This window comes from Solanum tuberosum, unplaced genomic scaffold, assembly GCF_000226075.1.
Source record: "Solanum tuberosum cultivar DM 1-3 516 R44 unplaced genomic scaffold, SolTub_3.0 scf00808, whole genome shotgun sequence".
In the NCBI taxonomy this organism is placed as follows: Eukaryota; Viridiplantae; Streptophyta; class Magnoliopsida; order Solanales; family Solanaceae; genus Solanum; species Solanum tuberosum.
Genome location: NW_006239734.1, coordinates 31,156 through 45,252, shown reverse-complemented (window position 1 = coordinate 45,252; position 14,097 = coordinate 31,156). Strand labels below are relative to the sequence as shown.

Here is a 14,097-nt window from a genome sequence, read left to right as displayed (position 1 = left end):
ATCCATTTAAAGATTTCAATTGTTGTATCACAAAATATAAAAAAATCTAGGAAAATCAAATGTATGCATGTTAAAACTTTCAATAGCCATATTTGAAACACTTTCAAACAAATTAACGATTCACCGAGTTAACAAATACCTGGTCTATTATGTATTTAACGAATATTTCAAAAATCAAGATAGAAATTTCGTGCCAAATTGTGTTTCACCGAAATCCTAATAGATTATTTTAAAATCTTCTTCACTGCCAACAAAAAAACTCAAATAAATCAACTTCACTTCGACATAGATTAAGTATTATCAATAGAGTGTTAAAAGTCGATATTGAATTTTGAGGAATAAGGGAAAGAGGCACCCTGTCGATTATTGTTTGAAATGTAACTGATTTGAAATTTTAGTGATATTTACCTTACATAAATCAGCCCTACAACAAACTAAAATACAACTATTTTTAATAAATATTAAAAAGGGAAAATTGTATAAACTAACAAACTAAATTCAAATTAAATGCTATAGCTATAGTTTATTTTATTTGTAATTCGCAGTAAACATCCCATTTTTTGTCATCTGATTCGGTATACAATTAACCATTTTCGGTTATACAATTAGCCATTTTCTTACATTTCAGTATAAAATGTGTAAAATGCGTTTGTGTTTGTATAAAGCGAGAGAAAAGTGTGTATACAAATATAAATACATATATTTTCGTCCTATACACTTATAATTATACAAAGACAGATTTTATTATATAAATTACAATGTATAAATAAATTTATACAAAATTGAACAATTTATATAAAATTAGATGTATCTAGCGAATTATACAAATAAGAAGCTCCATAGCAAACATAAAATTTGCTATGGAGCGCAATAATGCAAACTATATCTATAACATACAAATATATTTTTTATGTTTGCTATATTTGAAAGTTGTTCTATTGAAAATATGACTAAAAGATCCGGTTAAATACTAAAATATACAAAATTTTTCCCTTAAAAAGGACACAAAAGTCCGGAAGCATGTATTAATAGTAAAAATCAATTTCAGTAGGAGGGAAAAAGAGGAAAACCAAGAAAGAAGAAACCAGTATCATCAGCTCGCCGTCGCCGGTGTGTCATTCTCGCCGTCGCCGGAGTTTCATTCTCGCCGGTTGGCCCAAAAGAAGCGGTTGAACAGATCAAAATGGTCTCGTCGGCTATAGTGAACACATACCCACTCTCTAGCTATACATTTGGCAACAAAAGAGCAATAAAAATGGAAGAAGGATTCATCCGTTGCCGATCGCCTTGCTCGTATGAAAGTCAAGTACGATCCTTTCCCTTTAACCTTCCTTTCGTTCTTGATATTTTTCTTGTCGTTGTAGTACTTGGACCAAGTGATTCCCTAAAACCCTAGATTAAACCCTTTCGGGACTTAATACTGTCCTGTTTTCTTTGGAGGCATCTCAACCTAATACTTAATTATTTGGATTAACAAATTAATAAGCGTTTAGACAATATTTGAGTTGAAGTTGTTTTTGAACATGGATTTCATTTAGAAATGTTGGTTTTGTGAAAGTTGTAGATTTGTGAATGGACCAGTATTTCAGTTAAAATCTCACAAGTAGGGTCTGCGGAGGGTAGAGTGTATATAGATCTTGTCCCTATCTTGGGATGTAGAGAGACTGTTTTCGATGGACCTTAGACTCAATATTTTAGTATTGCACTTGAAATTCGGAGAAGTTCACTATCACACTTAGATCTCACAAGTAGGGTCTGCGGAGGGTAGAGTGTATATAGATCTTGCCCCTATCTTGGGATGTAGAGAGACTGTTTTCGACGGACCTTAGACTCAATATTTTAGTATTGCACTTGAAATTCAGAGAAGTTCAGTATCACACTTAAGCATTTGCAAAAATACCTAAGTTTAGTATTCATGCCTAAACTGGTACTAAGGTTCTCTAGTACTCAACGTGTTCTACCTTTTTTTTTTCTTATTAACAAACATCTAAGATAACGCATTGTTTGCAGCTACATGAAGGAGGGAATGAGGACAAGTGTTGAAGGAATTCTCTTGGTATGGTTCTCCATTCTTCATTTCAATTTTTAATGCTTTTATTCACGTTAGCTTTAATGTCACCCCTTTTTGATATTACTGTCACTTTTTCCGAAGCCTCCCCCCCAATAAAAAAAAAAAGAGAAGAAAAAACCTCTGGGGTGATCATTCAAAAAAAAAAAACCTCTGGGGTGGATGTATATGTCTGGTTTTGTCCTAGATGCTGACTTATGTTCTGTGTGCTGCATCTTGTTGCTAGTTTATTATCACTTATAAAGCAGACAAGTTTTGTTTACAATGCACCTAGATGCGAATCTCAACAGGCAACATGAGAGAATAATTTTAGGAAAATTTCCTGAAGTTTGAACTGAATTCCTTAAGCTCAAGTGGCTGTTTTTCAACTAATCTGCCGTATTTTCAAGTTATGGCTATTGATTGTTACAAACATTACTAGGAGGGATAACATTAGGAAGGAGGATGTTCGGGACTAGGTGGGAGTGAACTCCGTGGTAGAAAAGATGCCGGGAGCGAGATTGAGATGGTTCGGGCATGTGAAGAGGGGGAACATAGATGCCTCATTGAGGAGGTGTGAGAGTGGCAGTGAAAGGGTTGAGGAGCGGTAGAAGAAGAATCGGGGAGAGGTGATTAGACATGACATGAAACATCTTCAGCTCACCGAGGACATGATATAGATAGGAGAAAGGGGAGGTCGAGGATTTTGGGTAGAAGGTTAGTAGGTAGTTGAGCGTTGTCTCTCTTATCTGTGGGTGAGCTTGGCGATAGTTTAGAACATTTTGTTTGCTTACCTTTCCCTTATCTGTCTCACTACTATTGTGTGTGTTCGTTTCTTTACTTTGCTTATCTCTACTATTTTTTGTCGTCAATACTTTACTCGTCTTCCGTGTTTTTAAACATAGGTGGTTTTCACTCTTGTTTTTTTTTGAGAATTTTTCACTCTTGTATTTCTCAAACCTGTTTTGAAAATGCTTTTCTCGAGCTGAGGGTATTATAAAAACAACCCCTCTACCTTACCGAAGGTAGGAGTAAGGTTTGCGTGCACCCCACCCTCCCCGGACCCGATTTATGGGATCACAGGTATGTTGTTGTTGCAATACTTTACCGAGGTAATGTCAGAAATTGTACAACATGCCCGAAACCTGTTAGGGAAGAGTTAAGAAAGTATCTCGGAAAGAATAGTGAGATCAGATGAATCATCACATGCTTATTTTGATGATCAATGCTCTTTTTTTAAATCTAAGAAAGTGGGTGATGAATGTATAAGTATATACAAGTATATGTTGACTTGTAGAGATTTCCAAAAGGTTTATTGGCAAGCTCACGTCTTCATCTGTCCTTCCACTCTCTTGAAATAATGAGCGTATATATCTAAATTATTTGCATTTTGATACCTCAATCTCATCTAGTCTTGACCTCATCTTCGCTCTTCTCAATGTTGACTAATGACTAACCTTGGTTTGCATGTATTCAGTTATACTTCCATTTACCCTAAATTCTTTAGGAGTCGTTTGATTGAAAAACAAGTTGCACAATGATTGTAATACATGGATTAATAATGAGGGATTGTGAATCTCAAAAAAAAAATGTAGGGATTGTGATGCAAAGATTATTTTTTATTAGGTGCTTGGTTCAATGCATTGAAAATGAGATATGTAGTGTATAATTTAAATCATGTGTTTGGTTTTAAGTTAGATAATTTTTTGTTTCCAATTATACTCTTGGTCCTTGAAGAAAGAGAAATGACCATGGTATTAAAAAACTTTGGAGAAAAGGAAATTTTGTCAATTCGATAATTATTCATGTGTAACTAATCAATGTAATGCTTATCCCACATAGGAGATGGTATATAATAAAACGATGATTCCTGTATAAGTTATACAATGATTATTATACCAAGAAAGAAAATAGTAACCAAACAGAGGAACAAACGTTGTACAGTTCTATACTATAACTACTTTATCCTATACTGCAAATCAGATGACCCCTTACTCTCTAAAGTATTTCTCCCTAGTTCAAGCGCTTTTGGTTGACACCTCCCTGGTTTCATCAATTAAGTGAATTAGCACAATATAATCAGCAAATAGCATAGACTACGAGATTTCATCTAGTATTGTGTTGGTTAGCTCATCTATAATTAGGGTTAGCTTGTTTTTCCTTCCTCTGATATTATGACTTGGCAAATTTTGCAAAATGGTTGAATTGGACCTGTATTTATGCATGCTATCTTTTAGTTTAGAAGATCTATTTGGAGTTTCTAGGAAGGAGGAAGAATCTCCATCTGATGTTAATTAACCCGGAGAAAGCATATGATAGCATATCTGGTTATGCTAATTTTCAAAGTGCCACAAGTCTGGCATGAAGATTTTTGTTGCAGCTTTATGATGAGGGCTTGAGTCAGAAAATTGGACAAAACAAGGTGGAATCTGATTATTAAGAATAAGAAAGGGCTTGAACTATCAATGTGTATGGTATTGACTGTTGGGTGGCTTGGGCCTCTAAGGCCTAGAATATCCACTAGGTGAATGCCATATTAATGTGGATGATAAGACAGATGTGTTATTATTATTATGCTAGCAGTAGCTTATTCTTCAATTTTATTATTATTATTGTTGTATTTTTTACTTTGGTTATCTTTACTATTTTTATTGTCATAACTTTTTGTTATTCAATATTTTCATCATATCTTTTTACTCGTGCATTTTTTTCCAAACCTGTCCTGAAAAACGATATTCTTGACCCGAGGGTTTATGGGAAACATCTCTACCCCACCCTCCCTAGACCTCATTTGTGGGACTACACTGGGTATGAGGTTGTTGTTTCTAAGATAGATGTGTGGTTATACAAAACTGGACCAGGTTAGAAATGTTCAGTCAAATAGAGGATGCAAGTGACACAGAGGATTAGTGAAAGAATATTACCTGAAATAGTTTCAACATATCCTAAGTAGACTTTGCGTCTGTGCCTGTGGATGCAATACTATAATGATTGAAATTATTAAGGTAGAGAATAGCCATTGCTGCAAAAGACGATCTCCTGAAATCAAGGTGGATAAGTTAAAAACACAAAGGAAGTAAAGGATCCATAAAATTGCTCATTTTAGTTGGGATTAAGGCTAAGTTTTTATTACATGGACGATCTCCTGAAATCAAGGTGGATTAGTTAAAAGCACAAAGGAAGTAAAGGATCTATAAAATTGCTCATTTTAGTTGGGATTGAGGTTAAGTTTTTATTATATTCACGGTTGGTTCAGTGTTATCTTTTGGTATTCTTAGTCTAGTTATAGATTTGCATGTCAATGCAGGGATGAATGTGAGTTTTAGATTATTTCTAGTTTTGAAGAACCTCTGTAGTAGAGAAGAATGATACGTAGGATTTATGTAATGTAACCCAACTATTTCAGAATTGAGGGATACTTGATGTTTAGAGAGTTATCTCCCACACTTCTTGAGGGTATGAGGTTGTTGTTTCTAAGATAGATGTGAGGTTATACAAAACTGGACCAGGTTAGAAATGTTCAGTCAAATAGAGGATGCATGTGACATAGAGAGGATTAGTGAAAGAATATTACCTGAAATAGTTTCAACATATCCTAAGCAGACTTTGGGTCTGTGCCTGTGGATGCAATACTATAATGATTGAAATTATGAAGGTAGAGAATAGCAATTCCTGCAAAAGACGATCTCCTGAAATCAAGGTGGATTAGTTAAAAGCACAAAGGAAGTAAAGGATCTATAAAATCGCTCATTTTAGTTGGGATTGAGGCTAAGTTTTTATTACATTCACAGTTGGTTCAGTGTTATCTTTTGGTATTCTTAGTCTAGTTATAGATTTGCATGTCAATGCAGGGATGAATGTGAGTTTTTAGATTATTTCTAGTTTTGAAGAACCTCTGTAGTAGAGAAGAATGATACGTAGGATTTATGTAATGTAACCCAACTATTTCAGAATTGAGGGATACTTGATGTTTAGAGAGTTATCTCCCACACTTTCTTGAGTATTTTTGTACAGTTGGAAGAACTGGTGAACCGTGTGAGTTGGTTTGAATAAGAAGTATGTAGGACAGGTGGCTTGAGTACACCTTTTCATATATCAAGCCTTTTCTTCTCTTGGTAGTGACTCACCTTTTGAGCAGTTTTTTCCTTGTTGAGACTGCCGATGATTGATGCTATTTCCTTCATAGAGCTACTATTAGCAGGTCTCAGGATTTTGTGATGGGAAAAGAATGAATATACACGCTCATCAAATTAAGATAAGATGACTTATCAGCTGCTTTATTTTCCTCCAAATCTCAAAAAAACTACATACTATTGTAAATTTGAAATTGTGCAGTTTTTACATGTCATATAGATTCTGTAGAGATACATGGCAAAGTGGTACATTATAGAAGATATGTGAAAATACTAATTTTGGCACATAAATCAACCAGATCGGAGAAGTTTGTTTTATCAATGACACTCTGGTTATCAAATATTCAGATATCACTAATTGTGTGTAAAATTCACAGGTACAAGAACATAATCATCCTCATATTCTTCTTCTGCAAATTGGGAACACATTTTGCAAGCTCCCCGGTGGACGCCTAAAGCCAGGAGAAAATGGTGTGTTCTTGTCTTTATTTGTGACACATTGATTCTTATCATACTATTAAAAATTAAATTAAATTAAATTCTTATCATACTCTCTCCCTTTGTTTTTCTGGTAAGTTGTGAATTTCTTGCTAAGTTTCTATGTTTTTCTTCTCTCTTTCGTTATTTGCAGAAATCGAGGGTTTGAAAAGGAAACTCTCCAGCAAACTTGCAGCTAATCCTCCTGCCAATCAGCCAAACTGGAAGGTAATTTGGTGCCTGTTACACTGTTTAGTAGTCCCTCTATTTTAATTTGTTTGTTTTACTTTTCCTTTTTAGTCTATTTAAAAATGAATGGCTCATTCCTAATTTGGTAACTCTTTAATTTCAACATCTCATGTGGCATGTTTGAGGCCACAAGATTAAAAGACATTTTGGTACATTATACACATCTTTAGTTTAAGACCACCATAATTAAAAGTCTTTTTACTTTCTTAAATTTCGTGCCAAGTCAAACTAACACAAACAAATTGAAATATAGTAGTTTTGTTTTTCCTTGTATAGGAGATATAGGGGTATGGAGGTATTCAACACACTTTATGTTGTATGGAAATAGTGATAAAAGAAACATGGATTGGACATCTTTTATTGTATAAGGTGTTAATTTTGAAGTACAATTTGTGTGGTTGAATATATAGGTGTTAAATGGGCGGGCTGGTTAAAATGGACTAAGAGCCTGTTTGGATTGGCTTAAAAGTTGGTCAAATCTACTTATAAGTCATTTTTAGCTTTTGAGAGTGTTTGGCATAGTTAAAAATAACCTAACATAAGTTAAAAATGATATTATGAATGTCTATATAATATTTTTTCCTTCAATTTTTCTTTTACATGGACATTAAAGGGGGAGTGTTGTAAAACTAAGGTGAATGCCATGTGGGGCCCACCCATTTGAAGACTACCATCACCTAGCCAATTGAATGACTTCTTAATGGCCAAGTGATATGTTTGTACATTACTTTTTGGCTATAAATAGCCACTACTTTATTTACGAAACAATAGAATACAATACTCTTTCTCTCTTTGCTTGTTCTTCCTTTTAAGTTAGTTATTAATCTTAGTTTGCTAAGTTAGTTATTTTATAACACTTTATTGCAACCTTAACCACACCAGTATCTCCTTGAGGCATATTCACCAGAATTTTGGGACCCGAGCCATCCGGTAAACTATTGTCCAACAAAACCATTGATTGTAGTGAATAGTGTTGTGCCACGCAGTGAGCAGCCAGTCGGAAATAGGAGGTAGGCAGCGGTTGGAATTCCATCTGTTGTTGACCAGGATCCTTGATGAACTTTTCAACATCTTGCTCCATCCTCATAATGGAAAGATGCTCTCGAGGGTTTTTTAAAGCCTCACGGAGAAACTGATCCACTGTGTTAACAACATCCTTCGACACTCTTCCCGAAATAGCACCAGCCAAAGCCTAGGAATCATGCAGTTCAGATTGATTATTGTTCATAGAAGAAAATGAAGAATCAATGTCCTTTGAATTCTTCGAAGAAGAAAGTATAACCCTTCGGGGTGGCCCAGTGGTTTGGGCTTGGGACTTCCATGTTGGAGGTCTCAAGTTCGAAACCCCTTGCTAGGGAAAGCAAGGGATTTTCCTTCTGGGTTGAGCTCGTCGCACCGGGCTTGCCTAGTGTGGGTTACCTCTCCTATGTGGTTTGCGAGCTATTGCATAGGACCGGGGGTTTTACCTGTGCGCACTCAAAGGGTAGCGGTTGCGGGTTTCCCTTGTCATCAAAAAAAGAAAAGAAAAGTATAAGCCGTCTCATGCTAGCATCCAAGCCATCCACCTCCCATGACTTCGATGGGGCTCTGAGATCATCAGCAACAGGCACAAAGCCCTCCATGGGTTCATTTTTCCAGCCCAACAATTTTTTTTTTAAAAGTCCAAGAAAAACTAGGATTTGGACATGAAAGGAATCATCAAATCCAACTATAATTCAAGATTCCAGAGAAGCTAGATTTGAAAATTCCAAAAAATTTCATAGTGATTGATAGAATCTAAAAGAGGTGAAAAAGAGGACAACGATTCTAGGGTTTCGAGAGAATGTGTGAGACAGGAGAGAAAAAGAGGTTTTTGGACTTAGTAGTCCAAACACTCAATGATGTAAAATCAGTTGGCTATAATTGGGTCTTTGTACGAACAAGCAAAGAGAGAAAGAATGTTGTATTGTATTGTATTGTATTTGAATATATATTCCTTCGTAAATGAAGTAGTGGCTATTTATAGCCAAAAAGTAATGTACAAACTTGGCCATTAAGAAGTCATTTAATTGGCCAAGTGATGGTAGTCTTCAAATGGATAGGGCCCACATGGCATCCACCTTTGTTTTACGACATTACAAGTGATGATATTCCTCAAATGGGTGGCCCCACATGGCATCCACCTTAGTTTTACAACACTCCCCCTTAGATGTCCATGTAAAAGTAAAGTTGAAGGAAAAAATATATATAGACATTCATAATACACATTGCTTGCTGCCTCATTAAAAACTTTTCTAGGAAAACCCAGTAGGATAAAATCTAGACAAAGGTAAAAAGAGTGCAACACGTATTTTAGTCCCCTTGATAAAGACCACGATTCATATGGTTAAATTTTCGCATTCCAATCTTGTGTACCATCTTTTTAAGAGTTGAGGCGGGTAAAGATTTGGTGAAATAAATCTATTGGATTATCACTTGAACGAATTTGTTGTACATCAATATCACCGTTCTTCTGAAGCTCATGTGTGAAGAATAATTTTGGTGAAATGTGTTTCGTTCTATCTCTTTTTATGAAGCCTCCTCTTAATTGAGCTATGCATGTAACATTGTCTCAGAAAAGGATTGTGGGTACCTTGACATCACACTCCAAACCACATCTTTCTTTGATGAAATGTATCATTGATCTCAACCATATGCATTCTCTACTTGCTTCATGAAAAGTAATTATCTGAACATGATTTGAAGAAGTAGTGACAATGGACTGCTTCGTAGATTGCCATGATATAGCAGTACCACCGTATGTGAACAAATAGCGAATTGGAGATCGAGCTTTATGTGGGTCAGATAAATAACCTGCATTTGCATGACCAACAAGATCTGAACTATCTTTGTTATTATAAAACATACCCATATCATTGGTCCCATTTAGATATCGCAATATATGTTTAACTCCGTTCCAATGTCTTCGTGTAAGGGAAGAACTATATCTTGCTAACTAATTAATAGAAAATGCTATGTCATGTCTCGTAGCATTAGCAAGATACATAAGTGCACCAATTGCACTAAGATATGGTACTTCAGGACCAAGAGGTGTTCCTCATTCTCTTCTTGAGATCGGAATGGATCTTTACTCATTTCAAGTGATCGAACAACCATTGGAGTACTTAATGGATGTGCTTTCTCCATGTAAAAAACGTTTCAAAATTTTCTTTGTATATACAGATTAATGGATGAAGACCCCTTCTGCTAAATGTTCAATTTGCAGCCCTAGACAAAGTTGTCTTTCCAAGGTCTTTCACCTCAAATTCTTTCTTTAGATATTCAACTGTCTTTTGGACCTCATTTGGAGTTCCAATGAGATTAATGTCATCAACATAAAACAAATCCCAATGTTGTTTTCTTAATAAAAATACAAGGACAAATGACATCATTTATATAATCTTCTATTATCAAGTACTCACTGAGGTGACTATACCACATGCGTCCTGATTGTTTTAAGCCGTATAATGACTTGTAATTTGATTGAGCACATTTCTCGAGATTTCATTATATGCTTCAGGCATTTTAAGTCCTTTTGGAATTTTCATATAAATTTCATTATCAAGTGAATCGTAAAGATAAGTTGTAACCACAACTATTAGATGTATTTCAAGACTTCCATGTACAACTAAATTGATGAGATATCGAAAAGTTATTGCATCTATAACCGGTGAATATGTTTCTTCATAGTCGACACCGGGTCTTTAAGAGAATCCTTGTGCAACAAGGCGTGCCTTGCATCTTACAATTTCATTTCTCTCATTTCTTTTTCGTACAAAGACCCATTTATAACCAACTGATTTTACATCATTAGGCGTTTGGACTACTGGTCCAAAAACCTCACGTTTAGCAAGTGAATTCAATTCTGACTGAAATGCCTCTTGTCATTTTGGCAAATGACATCTTCGTTGACATTCTTCGACAGACAGAGGTTCAAGATCCTTACGATCTTGCATAATGTTAAGTGCAATGTTATATGCAAAAACATTATCCACCATAATTTTTGCTTGATTCACTTTTATCCCATTATTAGTAGAACTTATTGCTAGTTCTTCGTTCACTTGAGACTCAGGATCATTGATATCTTCAGAAATATCAGGATTAATTAAATCTTGAATCTCTTTGTGAAATCCTTTTATAGTGTCATTTTTCGTACTTCCTTTTTTAGGATTTTTATCCTTTGAACCCAATGGTCTGCCACGCTTTAGGCGTGTATGAGATTCAAAAGCTATGACACTAGTAGATGGTCCTGTTGGAATTGGATGGACACATTCTCTGCAGGGATATGTGACTTAGTTATCCTTTTCAAATCAGCAAATGCGTCTGGCATTTGATTTGCTATATTCTGCAAATAGATGATTTTCTGGACCTTTTGTTCACACATAGGGGAATGTGGATCAAAATGAGATAATGATGAAATTTTCCAGGGAATTTCTCTCTTAAGTTCTTTTTTTGTCTCCTCCTAATTGCAGAAAAGTTGTTTCATCAAATCGACAATCTGCAAATCTTGCACTGAATAAATCTCCCATCAATGGTTCCAGGTAGCAAATTATTGAGGGTGAATTGAACCCAACATATATTCCTAACCTTCTTTGGAGGCCCATCTTAGTGTGTTGTGGTGGTGCCACTGACACATATACAACACATCAAGAAATTTGTAGATGAGGAATATTTGGTTCATAACCAAAAACTAATTGTGACGGAGAGTATTTATTATAATGAGTCGGTCTGAGGTGAACAAGTGATGATGCATGTAAGATAGTATGACCCCAAACGGTAGTGGACAACTTTGTTTTCATAAGTAGAGGTCTTGCTATCAATTACATGCAACATCACTTGTTCGTCTCAGACCGACTTAAATAGATCACCTGATAGGTGATGGATCTGTAATAATCTAATTATATTTAATATTCGGTGTTTGTATGAACTAGTAACAATATGTTTTCCTAGTCTTGTAAATAAATTTCATAATCAAGTGAACCTTTAAGATAAGCTGTAACCACATCTATCAAATGTATTTCAAGACTTCCATGTATAGCTAAATCGATGACGTTTCGAAAAGTTATTGAATCATTAGGCGTTTGGACTACTGGTCCAAAACCCTCACGTTTAGCAAGGAATTCAATTCTCTGATTGAATTGCCTCTTGCCATTTTGGCCAATCACATCTTCGTCGACATTCTTGACAGACAGAGGTTCAAGATCCTCACCGTCTTGCATAATGTTAAGTGCAACGTTGTATGCAAAAACATTATCCACCATAATTTTTGATCGATTCAGTTTTATCCCATTATCAGTAGAACTTATTGATAGTTCTTCGTTCACTTGAGACTCGTTTTTTGTTTTTGACTTAAAAAAAAGTTTAAGAGTAGGTACTCCGCTACTTTTCATTTTTTAACTTAAAAGTTACTACAGTTTGATTTTTTAAAAACAACTTTTTTTTAGTTAAGCCAAACGGGCTATAAGTTGATAAATAACCTGACCGAAAGTTACTTGGCTTTATTTGTTCTTATATAAGGTATAACTCTCTCTCTCTCTCTCTTTTGAAATTTAAATAAATACATATTCCTATGATGTGGCATTTGTAAATGCAGATAGGTGAGTGCGTGGCCACCTGGTGGAGGCCGAACTTTGAAACCATAATGTATCCATACTGTCCTCCACACATAACAAAACCTAAGGTACAGTAGTATAAAGCTTTTTTGATTGACTGATCTATCCCATTGTTTCATGAATCACTGATCTATCCCTTGTTTCATATTTGCCTGATTTAGTTGGCTCTTTGAATGTCGTGCAGGAGTGTAAGAAGCTCTACCTCGTTCACTTATCTGAAAGAGAGTACTTTGCTGTCCCCAAAAATCTAAAACTTCTTGCTGTGCCATTGTTTGAACTTTATGACAATGTTCAGGTATAGAATGATTTATGGTTTCTCTGTTGCCTCCTATTCTGCCTCCTATTCTGTTCTTTCAAGTTAGTTTGCATATAAGAACACTGTGATCAAAGGTTCCTTTACAGGATTGTGTTATCTGGTGTAATCTTTCAACAGCGAGTACTATTCATATATGCGACCATCTTTATAATATTTTCTCATCATACTGATGCTCTCCTAATTCATGGCAGAGATATGGACCTGTAATATCTACAATTCCTCAACAGCTTTCCAGATTGCAGTTCAACATGATCCATCAATAGATAGTAGATGGACATTCAAGTTCTCCTCCGGGATAAAAATGGCATCAAAATGATTTGGTTTGGTTCCCATAGTTTGAGGGTGACTGAGGCCTACTCCATGACTTGATTCACTTTTCTACAATAGGCAGATAGATGACACTCATCTGATTGTTTGTGTTAAATTGGCTTCGTTTGGACGGCCACAACGATGGATACAGTATGATAGCCTGTTAATATGCAACTTTGCAGTTACAATATTGACATATTTTTGCGTACTTGCTTGTTGAATATTGACATAGTGCTGCTAAGTTTCTTTCGTTCCGAGAGGCTTTTAGAAGTAGCAATTCTAAGTGATCTTTCTTCTGTTGATGAACGCGGTGCTGTTCTCGTCTAAGATTTTGTTTCTGGCCTTTGATTTTCAAATGTTTCATTATAGAATACTGAAATTTTGCAGCTTGTATCGCTTTCTTCTAACCCAATCTAACTCCCTTTTAAAGATTTCAAGTGCTGCTATGTTTTGGGATGATCTCCTATCAGTTGTAAGTATCATGCTCTTGATAATTGGAGGACTCTCCTGAATGTGTTGCACAGTTCCTCTAGCATCTAGGATTTTCCTTACCATCTAACTAGCTTATTGTGGTCTAGAAATATCCATAATAAGCATGTATCCGCTTCATGCAGAATCTGCCAAGTCCCAACACATTTTAGCCATTGCATCCCTATTCCAGAGTTAGAGATCAGTGAAAGCTCATTCAACAGAATGATAAGCTTTCTGTAGGTCCATCTTAAACATACTTCTGTGAGTGCCATTATTGTATTATCTCCAATTCTCTTCTCTGGGATGAACCCTGTATATGAATAATTTCTGATGTGTTGTTTTTGCTTCAACTGTTGTTATCACATATCGTCCAACCATGTCAATCTTATCTGTGATCCCTTTAAAATGTTCATTATTGAGATGACTAAGGTGATGTTTGAGCATTTCGATTTGTCCCCAACTATT

The 14,097-nt window shown here is 35.5% G+C and overlaps 1 pseudogene; it reads left to right on the top strand.

The window, feature by feature from the left end:
- The first annotated feature begins 1,019 nt into the window (after positions 1 to 1,019).
- Positions 1,020 to 13,524, top strand: LOC102583730 (pre-mRNA cleavage factor Im 25 kDa subunit 2-like; annotated as a pseudogene).
- Positions 13,525 to 14,097: the final 573 nt, after the last annotated feature.